Genomic DNA, 15,987 nt, shown 5'->3' on the forward strand with positions numbered 1-15,987 from the left:
AAAGTGTGAAGTCGCATCGAGGAGCATCAATGGCAAAAGTTGATAATATGTCTCTCACTCAAGTGCAAAAGAAGATGAATTTACTTTTGGAGCAAATTCTAGACGTGATGGAAGGTCTGATGAAAGATTTGACAAGAGTTTTGATCTAGAGGAAAAGGAAAAGCGAACACACCTAGAATTATTGGAAAAGAAATACAAATTATTGCAGAGGAATTTTAAAAAATGCAGTTAGAACTTCAAATTGAGTTAACTGTCATGGAAATAAGACTAGTAAAGTTGGTGGAAAATATCAGCACTGGAGTAAAGTATAGTTGGACAGAGTCAGAGACCAGCGAGGAACCAACGAAGAAAAACACAAAAAGAGCACTCGATCAGGAGCGAAAGGCTTAAGACATCGATGTTGAGGCAGAAGATGTTTAATAGAGGATGTCAAATGCCAGATAAATTGTTAGAGGATGTCAAATGCCAAATAAATTGTTATGTCTTGAAATTTTGTAATATTTTGCAAATATAAGTTGGTATTAGGAGCTTTTATAGAAATTATAGTAAACACTTATTTTAGAGAACTGGTAAAAAAAAATGTGACAAATATAAGATTTTATTATTTTAGACCGGTAAAAACATTATCACTATGAAACATGATAGATTTGTGAGAGTGAGCCTAAAAACAGATTTCCTTTATAATATAAATTTCTATTTATTGTTTATATATTAAAAATTTTAATAAATTTTCTTAATTTAAAATATAAAATTTAAAATATTTTACATTTCCATTTTAAATAATTTGTTTTTTAAAGTAAAATAAGACTCTGAAAAAAATTGAAAAATTAAAATATCTAACACTTCACAATCTCCACCTTTGTTTTCACAAATTTCATGTATATGTGGAAAATTGAAGTATCAACACATCACAATCTCCGACTTTCTTTTTACAAATGCCATGTATATGTGGAGGAGGCTTACATGTATTCTGTAGAGGTTTATATGTGTTATTGAACAATGCTAGTTTATGGAAGGTTGATGTTAATTGTTATTAATAATTAAATTGATGTGAAATGAAAAACAATATATATATATTAAAAATAATTAATTAAAAAAAAATAATAAATTTATTATTAGTTTTTGTAAAGATGGGATTTTAATAATGGATTTGTATGTTGATCATTATTAGTTTAGTATTGGCCAATATAAGTTATAATGTTTAACTTCCAAAAAAAAGAAAAAAATCAAACATTTGATTGGACTATAAATTTGAAGCTCTTATTGTAACCTTTGTGTCATTTGGACAACTACCTTGAATTTTTTTGCCCATAATTTATTGATATAGTTGCAATATTTATGCCATGATTTTTAAATATTTGTGCAATGATTTTTTATTGTTAGGAAAACCACCTAAAATTAAAATCCTTGAAAATAGCTCATAGTCATGTAAATAACCTATTTACCATGAGTTACTTCACTCCATATCAAATATTTGCATGAAAAATGAATAAGAACAAAATGGAAATGAGCTACTCCCTACCATTATTTATATTTCTTCAATATTTTAATATGTAGGAGTAAAAGTGTAAATCTGCAAACTTAGTAGTAGTTTCTATCCACCAAAACTTAAAAGATAAAAAATAAATAAATAAATAAATATTTGAATATAAACAAATTTGTTTATTTTATATAATGTTTTTAAAGATATAAAAAATAATAATAATTTAAACATGATAAACAAAAAAAACTTCCCAAACAAATAAATTCAACACTTATAATATATGGCTTATAATATATGGCTTTTGAAGCAGTTACATCCAAAAAACTTTACATTAGAATCTAAATAATTTCTCTCACCATTGTAAATTTTGCTTTTGGTTTAGTCCTTCTGATCACTTCTTTGCCAATATTTTGCAATCTTGGCTATTTGCATCAAAGTTTCAATTAATACTCAATGGCAATCTGGACAGAGACTATAGTGGCCTTTGGTCATTGTTCCTCAGCCAACTGTATCTATAGCAATCTTCATCAGTGGATTTTGTTTCTTTCAATTGATCGCGAATCTTATTAAGTTTACTTATTATAATAATTGTGCAGGTGTTCATATGGTTTTTGTATTGTTAATTGATCACGAATCTTATTAAGTTACTTATTATAATAATTGTGCATGTGTTCATCTAAAAAGATCTTGGAAGCTTGTTTGTTATGGTGTTGGTTTTACTTAAACAGTAAATTCACCTTAACAAATTCTGACATTGTCAATCATGAATAATTGAAATATCTGATGGAATGAAGAGAGTATACTTGTTTATCGATAGCATGGGAAACCTTACGAACTTGTCATTATTGAATTTGTGTAAAAGGGCAAATACATGTGCTTCTTCTTAAACAATTATTGTGGACTAGTTAGCCAAGTATTTGATTGTGATTTCATTTCAAAGCAAAAATGCATAAATCTTTAAGTGTGATTTCATTTCAATACAAAAATGCATAAAAATCAGACCAGTTAGATGCATGTAATGCACTGGTCCTTCTCCACGAATCCTATTGGATGGTCCCTCTCAAAAGTTATATGGAAATTGAATCCATTTAAGGTGTGTGCAATTAGACAAAGCTTTTGGATAAACCCATTGTGAAATAAAGAGGAGGTCAAGTAATATTCCATTAGTGCTTTAAGTTGTCCAAATTCAGATGAAATTCTCTGTCAAATATTATGTGAAAAAGATTCAAAGTGCAGAATAACGAGAGTACGTTCCAACTCTTATATGAAAAAGATTCGAAGTGCACAATAATTGAGGAAGATTATGACAACCACTCTTCTCATGTGTTGTCTGCACGAAATACCATTCCACAAGCATACGTTCTTTGAGTTCTCAACGCCCCAGTTCGACAGTATTCTAATGGTATCACATTAAATTAGCTTTCAGAATGAGAATAAAGCCTCCAAGTCCCTGGTGTTTTCTCCTTACCCTTGTCCATGGATGATGGGAATTGATCAGCTTCCTCCAGCGTGTGTCCATTCAAAACAAAATCAAGCCAAAGATAACTATCGTCCAAGGGATGATACATGTTATTAAAAGTTGCAGTAGTTCCAGGGAATGGCATGAACACCAATAGCATCATAACACTAGTTATAATACATTTCTCAGATGTTGATAGTGATAGTTGGGATTGCGTTCTATCCTCAATGGATTGCTTATTGCATCCCTCTGCATTGTAAATTTCATTGATAAGGAAGACGTCACCTTTATGCTCGTTGTATTTTATAAAATTCATTACTTTAACATTCTATAGTTTTTCCCCTGATGCGGGTGCTTAAGTTTGCATTAAATTCGATGGGACTGGAGTGGGCAAAGAAAGGCCGCCACCTGCCAGCCCCGTACAGCGATGCCATTAACATGTGGCTAGATGATCATACGCAGGTGGGCTTCACTCTGTTTAAAGGAATTTGTGCAGCGACTTTGATTTATCTTTCACCTCCGCACACTTGTTATGTTTTGGCTCTCGGCTCCCATGACTGCCACAGTAATGGCGGGAGCATCTCGAAGTAGGGGAATGGGCATTAAAACCAGCCTCCGCCATGGGTTTCTTCAGGTGTCTCTGATGTTATGTTGGTTGGGCTCTTGCTCTGTTAGCTCGGAGAAGCTGCCTCTGTCAATTTCCTTGACTCTCTCTGAAGCTTTGGGCTCCCGTCCGATTGTTTGTTTGTTTGGCCTAAGTCCTACCTCTCTGGTGGTTCGTTCTGGTATCCACAAGGGCGTTGTCGCTGTCGACATGCCTCGACCCCGCCAAAGGATGTTAAGCCGCAGAGGCACCTCTCGGGGGGCGCCTTCTCGCCCTTCTTCCCTCTCTCCCTCCAGTGAATTCACTTCTAGCCAGTACCCTCGCACTCGCAGCGGGAGAGGGCGCTTTCTGTGGCCCAGTCAATTCCTTGAGCCCAGCTCTCCAGGTTCCTCGTCCTCGCCCTCCTTCGGTTCTGCAATCTTCACTTTTAATTGCACCCTGAACCGTCCTCGGATTACAGCCCATGTCTCGGTGCTCTTTCTCGAGGAAGCCCAGGAAGAGGGCGAGTCCAGTGTTCTTCAGGAGGACCCAGGCTTAGTTTCTGTGCCGAATTCTGGCTCCCCGCGAGCTATGGAGACTCCGGCAAGCAATGTTAATGACACAGTGATGGAGCCAACGGCCCCGGGTTCGTCTGTGAACGAGGATGCTCAAGCTCAGGATCTGGCTGATGGTGGTTGGTGCAGGATCGTGGAGGAGCCTCCAGGCGCCTAATTCATGCTCTGCAGCTCCGTCTCAGGTTATGCAGCCCAGTATTGAGGGCTTTTTGCCACTGTTGATAATTTTTGTAACTGCTGTTACGTCGAGGTTAAATATGCATGTTTTTTGTAATGCTTGTAAGCTCAGCAAGGCCAAGATGGGTAACTCTGGATCCCCTGTGTGGGAATGCATAACATGGCCTAGTCCAAACTCTCTGTTCTGGACAATTTTCTGTTTCAAGCTGCCTTTCCTTCTGGGCAGCTGTTTCTTATGCTAGTCATGCTGTAACTGTATACCTTTAATGTGAATAATAGAATAGTCTTATTTAGAAAAAAAAAATAAAATTCTATAGTTTTTTCTTACACTAAAATGATTATTAAAAAATGCGACAACACACTCAAACTCGGTGAATAATTGATGAAAGGAAGCGAACGAGGGTTGTGATATCTAGAGTGCCAATTAACCACTGTAAGTTTAGGATACAAAATTAAAAGATGAAGCACACAAATAATGGAAGGAGACATATTGTCTTAATGAAGTTCATATATTTAGATATTTAAACGTAAACTAAAAAAACTTAATAGAAGGATAGCACTGTATTCAGTGTAATATATTTTATAAAATAAAATAATAATTGAAAAATAATAATAATAATAAATGCTATGTATTATAGAGAAATCTTTAATTGACTAAATATAATAATCATATATTTTTGAATTTATTTTGATAATATAAAATAATTTAATTTTATATATATATATAAACAATTTTTAAATAATCCTAAAACCATATCATAAAACTTTTCTTTTTTCAAGCAACTTAATTAAAAGCTTAATCATTTCTAAATCAATAAATCCTCGTATAACTATTCCTTATACTTAACCAAACTCACAATAATTCATTACTTTCCATTTAAATTCATTTTCAAGTAACTCAATACAACTCAGTTTGAATAATTAATATAGTCATTTTATTCTTTTTAATCCAACTTTAATTTGTTTATTTAAAATGTTACTAATCTACTTATTAGTCTTTACCACTACTATTAGTTTAGTATTAACCAATGCTAGTTATAATGTTTAACTTTGAATAACAAATATTTATTTTTCAATATCATTGAAAAAATTATTTTTAAAACTTTTGATTGGACCATAACATTAAATATCTTATTGTAGTCTTCGTGCCATGTGGATAACTACCTCAGAATTTTTTGCCATGATTTTTGGATGTAGTTGCAATATTTATGCGGCTATTTTTAAACATTTGTGCAAGGATTTTTCATTTTTAAGCTTCATAGGAAAACCACCTAAACTTAAAATATGTGAAAATAGCTCATATTCACGTAAATAACCTATTTACCATCTGCCCATCATAATTTTTACCATTAGTTACAGTCCATCATAATTTAAGCAAATATTTGCATTAAAAATTAATAGGAACACTCTCTACCATTATTTATGTTTTCTTAACACTTTAACATATAGGAGTAAAAGTGTGAATATGCAAACTTAGTAGTGGTTACTAAATATGTACCATTATTTATGTTTTCTTAACACTTTAACATGTAGGAGTAAAAGTGTAAATATGCAAACTTAGTAGTGGTCACTACCTGTTGAAATATGTAACTAGGTTCAGTCTTCATAAAGACATATGTAATCATGATTTTATTTATTTGATGTAAAGAGAAAAAAAAAATATTATTTTCATTCTTGAGGCATGGGTTTCATGCTCAAGGGAAGTTTATTTATAAGTCAAGCACCATTGAGTGCTTTTAGGGCTTGTTATTGAGTCTACAAGTCAAATGAGTCATTATCATGTATGGAAGACCCTTTTAGGCATGTTACATATTGTAAAGGAAAACTTAGTTGAGTCAAAAATAGAGTCAAAGACCCTCCAAAACCTTGTCAATGTGTAAGCAACAAGTCGTCCATATCAAGTGACAAGTCGACCTACAAGATGTGACAAGAATCCTATATATAAAGGACTCGACCTCATTTGCAAAGAACATCCAAGAATCTCACAATAAGTTCAATAAAGAGCAAGAAGAAGACCTAAAGAAGAGAAAAGAGAAGGAGATATAAAGGAAGAAATAAATCGAAGTATTTTTTATATGTTTTGGGTTGAATCTCCTCACACGTGCAAGATCTAGGGCATCACTTTTGTTGTAGTACGAACGAGTTGCGGACGAAACTGAATTTTGTGTGACAAGAAGACAATTTTGCAAGTCGAGTAATGAAGGAAGAGAAGGTTACCCTAGAAAAGAAGAAAATAATCTAAAGTCTCCATAATTCCCTGACACACGTTACCTAGGGTTTCTGTAATAGGAGCCAAAAAATTGCAGGCCGAAAATTGAAGTCAATTGTAGGTCTGAAATCTTGGTCAAGGAGAAATTGTTGTGATCATAAGGTAAGTTTGACTTGGATTGACTCCATGAGAAGCAAGTTATTTAAGAAGGAGTTTTGACTTGGTCTTGGAGGGGTCTTGGTCAAGGGTCATAGGTATTGGAATTCATCATTTGAAGTTCTATAAGAAGAGAAGGATTGTTATGGTTTCTCTCTCAAGAGGAGAGGTTTTGGCCCTAGCTCATAGCCTATATCTTTTGTCCTCTTGTCCCATTTTTCATTATTGTTTGATAGTTGTTTGATGATATGAACACTAATTATAATCAAATAAAAGAAGAAGATAATTAAGTTAATTAAAAATACTTCACAATCAGTTATCAAGAAAGATAAATCACCTAATATAGTTGCCATAGATTTCTCAACATGGTATCAAAGGTAAGGTGACAAGACAATGAAAGGCAACTTGAAGAAGGATCGTCAAAATGAGTATTAAGAAATCCAAAGACATCAAAGAGGACATCAAAGCATCAAGATGGACTAGTCTACACATCATCTTAGAGAAAGGATTTAAGAAACATCAAGAAGGACTACCCATCTCATCAAGGATCATACAATCTAGAAGCAATATCAAGGAGAAAACCTTAAAGACTCTACTTTCAAGAAGGACCCTACATCCACTCAATCAAAGAAAAACTCTACATTTGAATCACCCTAGGAATCCTACACATTCTTCATTATCGTCCAAGGAAGCAAGAAGAAGCATTGTCGTCATCATTAAAGACGTCAATGTGATCTCCCTCTCATTGAAGAAAGGATTAATTTTCAAAGCATACTTGAAGGAAGACATCTTCACCAAGAAGACATCCTCTATTATCAATATCATCAAGAAAGGCATTAAGTTGAAGATTTCATCATCTAGGAGTATCTTCACTTGACAAGTAAGTATATATATATATATATATATATATATATGAATCTATCTAGATGACTTCCATTTTCAAGGAAAGCAACAAATTGGTTGGGTCATCAAACTTCCTTTCATGGAAGAAGAGGCCAGAGTTGATCCTCATAGAAAATTGAAAGTTATTGGTGATGTCAAGGGTAAAGTCTCTAAACCATATGAAGAGAAAACTCAAACATTATCAAAGTAGATGAAAGGGGAAATAAGGGCTCAAAGGATACTTATAGAATCCATCAAGGATCCCCTCATACCTTATGTGGCAAAGTTGGATACATAAAAAGAAATTTATGATAATCTAGTAGAATTATTCTCCATAAGCGTTGTTGGAGAAATCATATATTTAAGAACCAAGCTATACAAGATGAAGATATCAAAAGAAGAAGCAATAGCCCCATACTTTATAAGGGTATCATAAATAAGAGTTCAATAATGTTCGATAAAGAAATGACCGCATTTGTGCTGAATGCACTATCGAAGGAATGGAGCAAATTTGTATCAAGCATCTATGGAAAGAAGGAATATACCCAATATAGTGAAATTTGGTCATTATGTAAGATTGAAGAAACCAGGTTGAAGGGAAAAAGTGTTGTGGGATCAAATGAACAAGTTCAAGCATTTTCTACCATGGCTAGGAGAAAAGGAAATTTTGGAAAGTTTGGTCCTTAAAAAAAAAAAAAATGATATGTCAAAGATGCTATGGATGTCAAGACTATGGGCATTTCAAGAGAGATTGTCTAAAACTCAACAAGGAAAACAATAAAAGGAAAGAAATAAATGAATCCAATGTCATCGAAGAAGTGGAAGAACCTGAGAAGAAGAAATCAAAGAAGGAGGAAGTGAAACATCTCTATTGTGATAGAGAAAATCTCTTTCACTTAGTTCTTTTCAGTTTTGTAAAAGATAGCTATATGGTAGGAAGCATTGTAAGTATGATAGGATGCATCATATTATAAGCATACAATTGAAGCAAGAGCTTATGACATAATTATAGAAGCTTGAAAGGGTAGTCGAAGTAGAAGTCTACATGGTTGTACCAGTCATCATAAAAAGGAAGTGGCTCATGGTAACCTCATTGAAAGCATAAGTAGTATATATGGTTAGAATAAAGTCATCTTGCATGATATAAGATAGAAATAATTCATAATACATCATCATCATTAGGGAGGAGCATTTGCAAGATGAGGATAATCTAGATTCTTCGTTGGAATCTTCATTAGAAGGTTCACTTATACTTGGAAAAAGCAAGTGTGTCGTTGATCATTCCATCTTGTGTGGGATCTATGGTTTAGAAAGATGATAATATGATGAAAAAGAAGTTCATCATGTCAAGGTGGTTGAAGTACTTTCAATTAAGGAAAGGAAGTATAAATGACCAAAACAAGAAAAGGGGTATGTATATGCTTAATAGATTAAGTCATGTCATCATATAGTTGCATATAGCATGGGTAAATGCTCTACCTCATGAGCATGATAGAAGAAGAAGGATCTCCTCCTTTGGAAATATGCATGAAGGCATATGTCTTGAACTAGATCACATATTGACAATATGAAATCAACATAATATGACCTCATATGGAATATGAGGTAGTTGACAAGATGAAGGAACTATGTATAGAAATTCCTGGGAAGAAATATGTGAAGAAATGAAGAAGATTCTGTAAAAGATGCAACTATAGTCACATAAGATCATCAACATATGATGGCTAAAATAATTGGTTGGGACATCTCCAAGGAGAAGGCATGAACACTTTGATAAAGTCTGTAATGGAAGGAAACTCTTGACATTGAATTTCTTGGAGATGTGTTTATGAATTTGCAAGATGTTGGTGTTGCAAGAAGGAGATGTCCTCATGAAAGGCCATTATAAAAGGTAACTTTGATATGATTTTCATTTTGATTTTTGAACAACATCTGGTTGGATTGAAACAGGCATACCGAAAGAGAGTTTTACATGTCACCTACAACTAGTACTCATGGGAATGGATAGAAGATCTTAGAGAAACATGACTTGGAAGAGGTAGTTATATGAATGAAAATCAGATGTGGACCAGAAGAACACTTCCCAATGAAAAGAAGGATGACATGGCTATTGGTTCAACCCTATGATTCGTTGAAAGAAAGTGATGGATGGTCAATGCCTTACAAAGAAAAACTAGAAAATGAAGGCTCCATGATGAAGAATATGAAGCTCATGACATAGAAAGGAGGATCCCAACGAGTAGATGATAATACCATGATCGCCACTAAAGAGTAGAGAGTTATTGTTGGAAACAAGTCCCTAGTTAAGAGGGAGCTTGGAAACAAGTCCCTAGTTAAGAGGGAGCTTGGACAAGTCCCTAGTTAAGAGGGAGCTTGGACAAGTCCCTGGATAAGAGAGAGCTTAGGTATATTCCTTTTACGGGAATGAATATATCCTTCCTAGTTTAGAAGGAGAGATAAACACATCATTCTTGTCTTCATGTTGTGAAGAAAGAATGGAGGATTGGGTAAGCATCTGAGATTGATTATGATACTCTTTGAGGATGTGGTAGGGCATCTGTTACAGATCCATTTGGGCACATCACTCCCATCATTCAGATTAGTACTTTTAGTGCTCATCAAACCCTAATTCAATTGCTACATGCCCTAGACAAGTCATCACTTTGAATGCCTCCTTCCCTGAGAGTTTCTTGGCATGAAGCCCTCGAGAAATGCCTCATTGAGGGACCAACATAACCTTGGTCAGGGGTAAGCGCATTTCAGTGTAGGTAGGCACATGTCAGGGTGCTTTCAAGAGCACTTAGGCCCACTTTGACTTGCGCTAGGCGAGATTGAGCGAAATCATCATAGGGTTCTGGGAATATTCTTATCTTCTAGAGCCATCTAGAAGATTCCCACACTTATCATCTCCTATGAGATCGAAATTGGATAGGGAATGAGTTAAGTAACATCCTATCCTCTCATCCCTTCCTCCATAGAAACTAACTCTAAGTTTGGAAGGCCATTCAATACCCTCATTTATGACCAAACCACCATCATTTTCCTATAAATTGAGAACTCATCTAAGTGATTAAGGGCTAGACTTTGAGAATTTGTAAGGGGATATTGTTGGTGTGAGGTTTGAGATTGTAAACAAGTATTGTTATGCTGCCATAGTGTTGTGCTTTTGATGTGATGTTGGTTGGAACCCAAGCTGGAAGAGTGGCAATGGATCGGACTTCATGGTTTTAATTCTTCCTTCTACTTAATAAAGTTGTTTACACCTTTTCCCATATTCTTGTCTTTATGTATGATGATTATATGTGTAAATGCTTTTAATTCCATTTGCTTATAGTAGATAGATCTCTTGCTTTGATTGGTTTTTATCCTATGTTTATGATTGCAAGTACTTGTTGAGCGGATTAAGTTCGAGAAGGAGCGATGGGAGCCAAACAAAGGAGACAAAGGGAAAGCAAAAGATAACAATTAGGTCCCTTGTCTTATTTATCTTCTATAGAAAAAGGTTAAGCACTTTAAATTTGTTGTTCTAGGTGTAGCTACCCACCTAGGGAAATTGTGTTTATCCGTAGATGCAAAATTCCACATAACAAATTGGCAAATCCACTGGGGAACGATCATCATTCTGGGTAGTTTAACTTCATCCTAGTACACCATAGTAGACTTTACTTGCTTCAATTTATCTTGTTTCGGCCCTTTTTGAAGTGTTTTTTGGTAAAAATTGTGCTTGCAAGCCCCTAGGATGGCCTCTCTGGCACCAACGCAGGTTTGGTCAAGAGACAGAGCGCTACAAAGCACCCCTGGCTTGAGGACAATGCTCTGAAGTGCACTGTCTCCCATTCAAGGTTGTGTTGATCCTCCTTAGGTCAAAAAATCCCTCCTTTGACTTGATTTTTCCCAAATTTCCTTCTGTTTTTTATTGTTGAAAGATCAATGATGCTTGTCTCTCTGAAATAAATTTGTGTTTCCTCTCCCAGCCCTACTCTGGCCTTGATTTTTCAGTGTTTCTTAAATGATTTCTTTATCACTATCAAGTCTTTGTCAAAGTTAGTTTATAGTCGATTAATCTTTTTTCAAAAGAAAGTGTCGTAAAAGTCTTCATTTCTTTCAAAATGGAACTGTCGTAAAGTCTTCGTTCTTTCAAATAGATTGATTGATTGTATGTGCATTAGTTTCCTTTTGTTCATCACAACATTAAGGGAATTGAAAAGAAAAACTTACATTGTGCATTAAAAGAGTTTGTGTGTTCTCATAGGAATAGCTTAGGGAAATTGCATTAGATGTGTTCTTTGTTCTTTGATTACAAGAATCTGATCGCTATATCCCTACTAGCTAAGGTTTTCATTGTTAAAATTGAATGGAAAGAATGCTTATCATATTAGTTTCATTCTAGGAATTTCAAATACATCACATGGTGAACCTTGAAAGGCAAATTCTTAACCAATATCAACTTAAAATTAACATCAATTAACCTAATGCAGCATTGTCACCTGACGCAAAACATTTAAAGGTTCTAGGCTAGAGATGTGTTCCGGTGTCATAAAACATAGCAGTTGTCGCTAACTTGTCTGTGATACATTCCGAGTGTGATACCTCATTCCACATACGTGAGTATATCGTAGCTCATCCACGTACCTTTGGGTATATAGGGCGTTGTTCCAGTACTTAAAGTATAAAGGAATGCTCTCACTGTGCAGTTTCGCATTAGACAACACTAATACGGATTGGGCCTCCACGTACTTTCAGGTATATATGGGAGGACAACACTAGGTTGTTGTCCATCCTTAGGTAACCAAGTCGACCGCCTTGTACACTGTGATACACCGAACACAGCATTTGAGGAGATTGCCTACCCGTACTTCTCAGTTCGTCGGGAGGTATTATGCAGTTCATATTTGCTTGGTAAACATTTTTGCTTAGCTTACACCTTTTTGTTTATTTCTTTTTGTAATAAAATTAATCAGCAATCGTGGAGCAAAATCAACCCTTACCCTGTCATTCACGGAGAGCAACGAGTAAACCGCCTTTATCACCCGAAGCTACACCCATCTGGTCAAAGCGATCTCATTTGACTGGATCTAGTACTTCACAAGCTTCTAGTTCTTCATCTGAATTACCAGAAACACCTATACTGGTAAGTACTGTGACCCCAGTTACTCCTACAGTTACTGGTACATCTGTTACTGAAGTGGAATCTCCACAATTACCCGAGGAAACTAGAACTGAATCTAGTGAAACAGTAACCCAAGTTGTTCAACAACAAGTTGATTCGCAACCACTACAACAAAACCTGCGATTAGCGTCCCTTTTTACTTCTTTTTTTGCATCTAGAGCCCATTTTTGGTGCTATTTGCATCCATTTATCAAATATGGTGCAAAACTTGACACAAAATTTGCATCAAGTTTTGCACCAAATCTTACACCAAGTTTAGCACCAGGTATTGCAATAGGTTTTGCACCACGTTTTGCACCAAATTTTATGCCAAGTTTTGTGTCATCCTTTACACCAGGTTTTGTTCCAGGTTTTGCATCAAGTTTGGCACCTAATTTTGTTTGACATACTTTTGCATCCTCATTTGCATCCACTTTTTGCACCTACACTTGCATCAACTTTTGCATCGACTTTTGCATCCTTTTTTAAATCATTTTTTGCATCCATTTTTTCATCCATTTGTGCATCCCTTTTGTGCCAAGTTTTACATCGTGTTTTGTGTCTAGTTTTGCATAAAATTTTGCATCTACTTTTGTTGCATCCACTTTTCCCTCTTGTTTGGCATCCATATTTACATCCTCTTTTGCATCTATTATTGTACCCACTATTGCATCTAATATTTTTGTGCCACAATTAGCGCCTAGTTTGGCACCTCCTTTTGCACCCACTTTTGATTATAATTTTGCATCCACGTTTGCATCCTCATTTGCGTCTAGGTTTTCATCAACTACTACATCTATTTTTGCATCCCTTTTTGTATCCAATTTTGGACCGGGATTTGCATCGGGTTTTGTGTCTCGTTTTGCATCTACTTTTGCATCGACTTCTATTGCATCCACTTTTGCACACAATTTTGCATCCACTGTTGCACCCATTTTAAATTTCACTTTTTGCATCCCTTTTTACATCTTCATTTGCATCATACTTTGATTCTTTTTTTGCATCTATCATTACATCCACTTTTGTTATGCCACAATTTGCACCATGTTTTGCACTCACTGTTGTATCCACGTTTGCTTCCAATTTTGCATCCATGTTCACATCCTCTTTTGCATCAAATATTGCATCTATTTTTGCATCCACTTTTATGTCAGGTTTATGCATTGGGTTTTGCATCTCATTTTGTATCTACTTTTGCATCTACTTACATTATATCCATTTTTTGCATCCAATTTTGTTTTGCCTGTTGCATCAATGTTTGCTTCCACTTTTACATCCATTTTTGCATCTTATTTTGCATATTTTTTGTCTATTGTTACATCCACTTTTGTTGCACCATATCTTGCGCCTACCATTGCAACCACATTTGCTTCCACGTTTGCATCCCCTATTGCATCCACTTTTGTTTCATCCATTTTTTCATATACTTTTGTTTCCGTTGTTGCATCCACATTTGTTTCACCACAATTTGTGCCAAGTTTTACACCTACCATTGGACCCATGTTTGCTTCCACTTTTTCCTTCATGTTTGCATCCAAGTTTGCATTGACAACTGCATCTACTTTTGCATCTACTTTTGCATCCACTTTTGTGTCAGGTTTTTCATGTTGTTGTGCATCTACTTATGTTGTATCCACTTTTCATCCAATTTTACTTCTATTGTTGCCCCCATTTCTATGTTCGCTTTTGCATCCCTTTTCCAACACTCATCATTTTTTCTGCATTGATGATATTCCTTATGGCATTGACAATTATGACCAATTGATGACAATGTCAATAATATTGACATTGATGAAAATGAAGATGATGGCGATGACATGAATTGTGATTATGATGATAAAGACGATAGTGGTTACAATGACAATGATGATGATGGCAATGATTATGATGATGACGATGCTAATGACGTTGGCGAATCTTCCCAATTTTAGATGTTGTCATTGTCATAATCATAAGCATTATCTTTGGTGTCAAGATCATCATTTTCATCTAGGTCATCATCAAAAACAATAATGGCATGAATGATGATGATGCATGATTACAACAATGTCGATAGAAATTACATTAATGATGATGATGGGGATGATAAAAATGACAATGACGATGATAATGGTGATGATGATGATGATCATCGATCATCTGTCAAAAATAGAGTTGTTATTTCTCTTACGTATATCAATGTGTCCTAAACAACCCTTTTCTAGCACTGATCACATTTTTTGGGTTGATGATATTTCTTACAACATCTACAATTATGAACAATTGCAAACAATGTCCATAATGATGATGATGATGGCATGAATGGTGATTATGATGATAATGTAATGATGGCAATAACAATGACAAGGATGATGGTGATGATGATGACAATGATTATGATAATGAGAATGACCTTACAATCTTATGGATTCGTGAACAATTACTAGTTTCAATACCATCTTCTGGATAAGTATTACTATCATACTTTTTAAATTTTCTGTCTCTCTTGAGGTATCTTACTATAATGGTGTTGTCAACACTAGAAAGATATCTTGTTGTAATGGTGGTTCTAATGTTAGCACTAGCAAAGTTTAGTAGGGAGGATGCTACTACAAGAGGAATTCCTTCTAAGTGACTATGGCATTCAAAATGAGGCTTTATGGGCTGCTTGTTAACACATGTTCTCATGCTCATATAAAATTAATGTGAAAAGTTGCTTTAATTGGTTCCCATGCATAATTGATATTGATAATGGGGTGGTATAAAATTGTAATGGGCATATCCGTTAGTTAGTTATGGTGGGTCAACAACATTGAAACCATCCAAGTGACATTTCACCTTGGAACAATCGTCACTCGTGCGAAAACACGAAGTTTATGTAAATGAAAGTTGTGATTGTAGTGGAATTAAAACCATCGAGAAATATCAAAGAAGACGCTGCCTACCAGTTTTGAAAGACACCCAAGGCATTGAACAACTATTTGCGTTAGGATGTAGTGAGGGAATCGAAGGAAATTTGGCAGCCCTAAGTTGCCATTACTATTGCCAATCACACATTCAATAGTAACCATAAAAGGTAGCCACATATAAACAGAACCTCGAGGTGTTGACAGTCAGAATCTATTGTAATAGCTTTGACGTATATATAGTTTTGTGTTTAGATGAGAATGAAGTGGGCTTCATCCAGGGTTCGGCTCAATCCTCGTCCATTCCATGTAGTGGTGTTTAATTCGCCAAGCAAGAGAATATTACGTGAGTGTTCAGAGTTAAATCAACAGAAATCAAGGACGTGCGATTGTCAAATTATTGCTCCTCCCTTATGATTGAGCGCTTGA

The sequence above is a fragment of the Pinus tabuliformis genome, chromosome 3_1 (assembly GCF_031772625.1).
Source record: "Pinus tabuliformis cultivar Carrire ecotype Pingquan chromosome 3_1, CPIR1, whole genome shotgun sequence".
NCBI classification, from domain to species: domain Eukaryota; kingdom Viridiplantae; phylum Streptophyta; class Pinopsida; order Pinales; family Pinaceae; genus Pinus; species Pinus tabuliformis.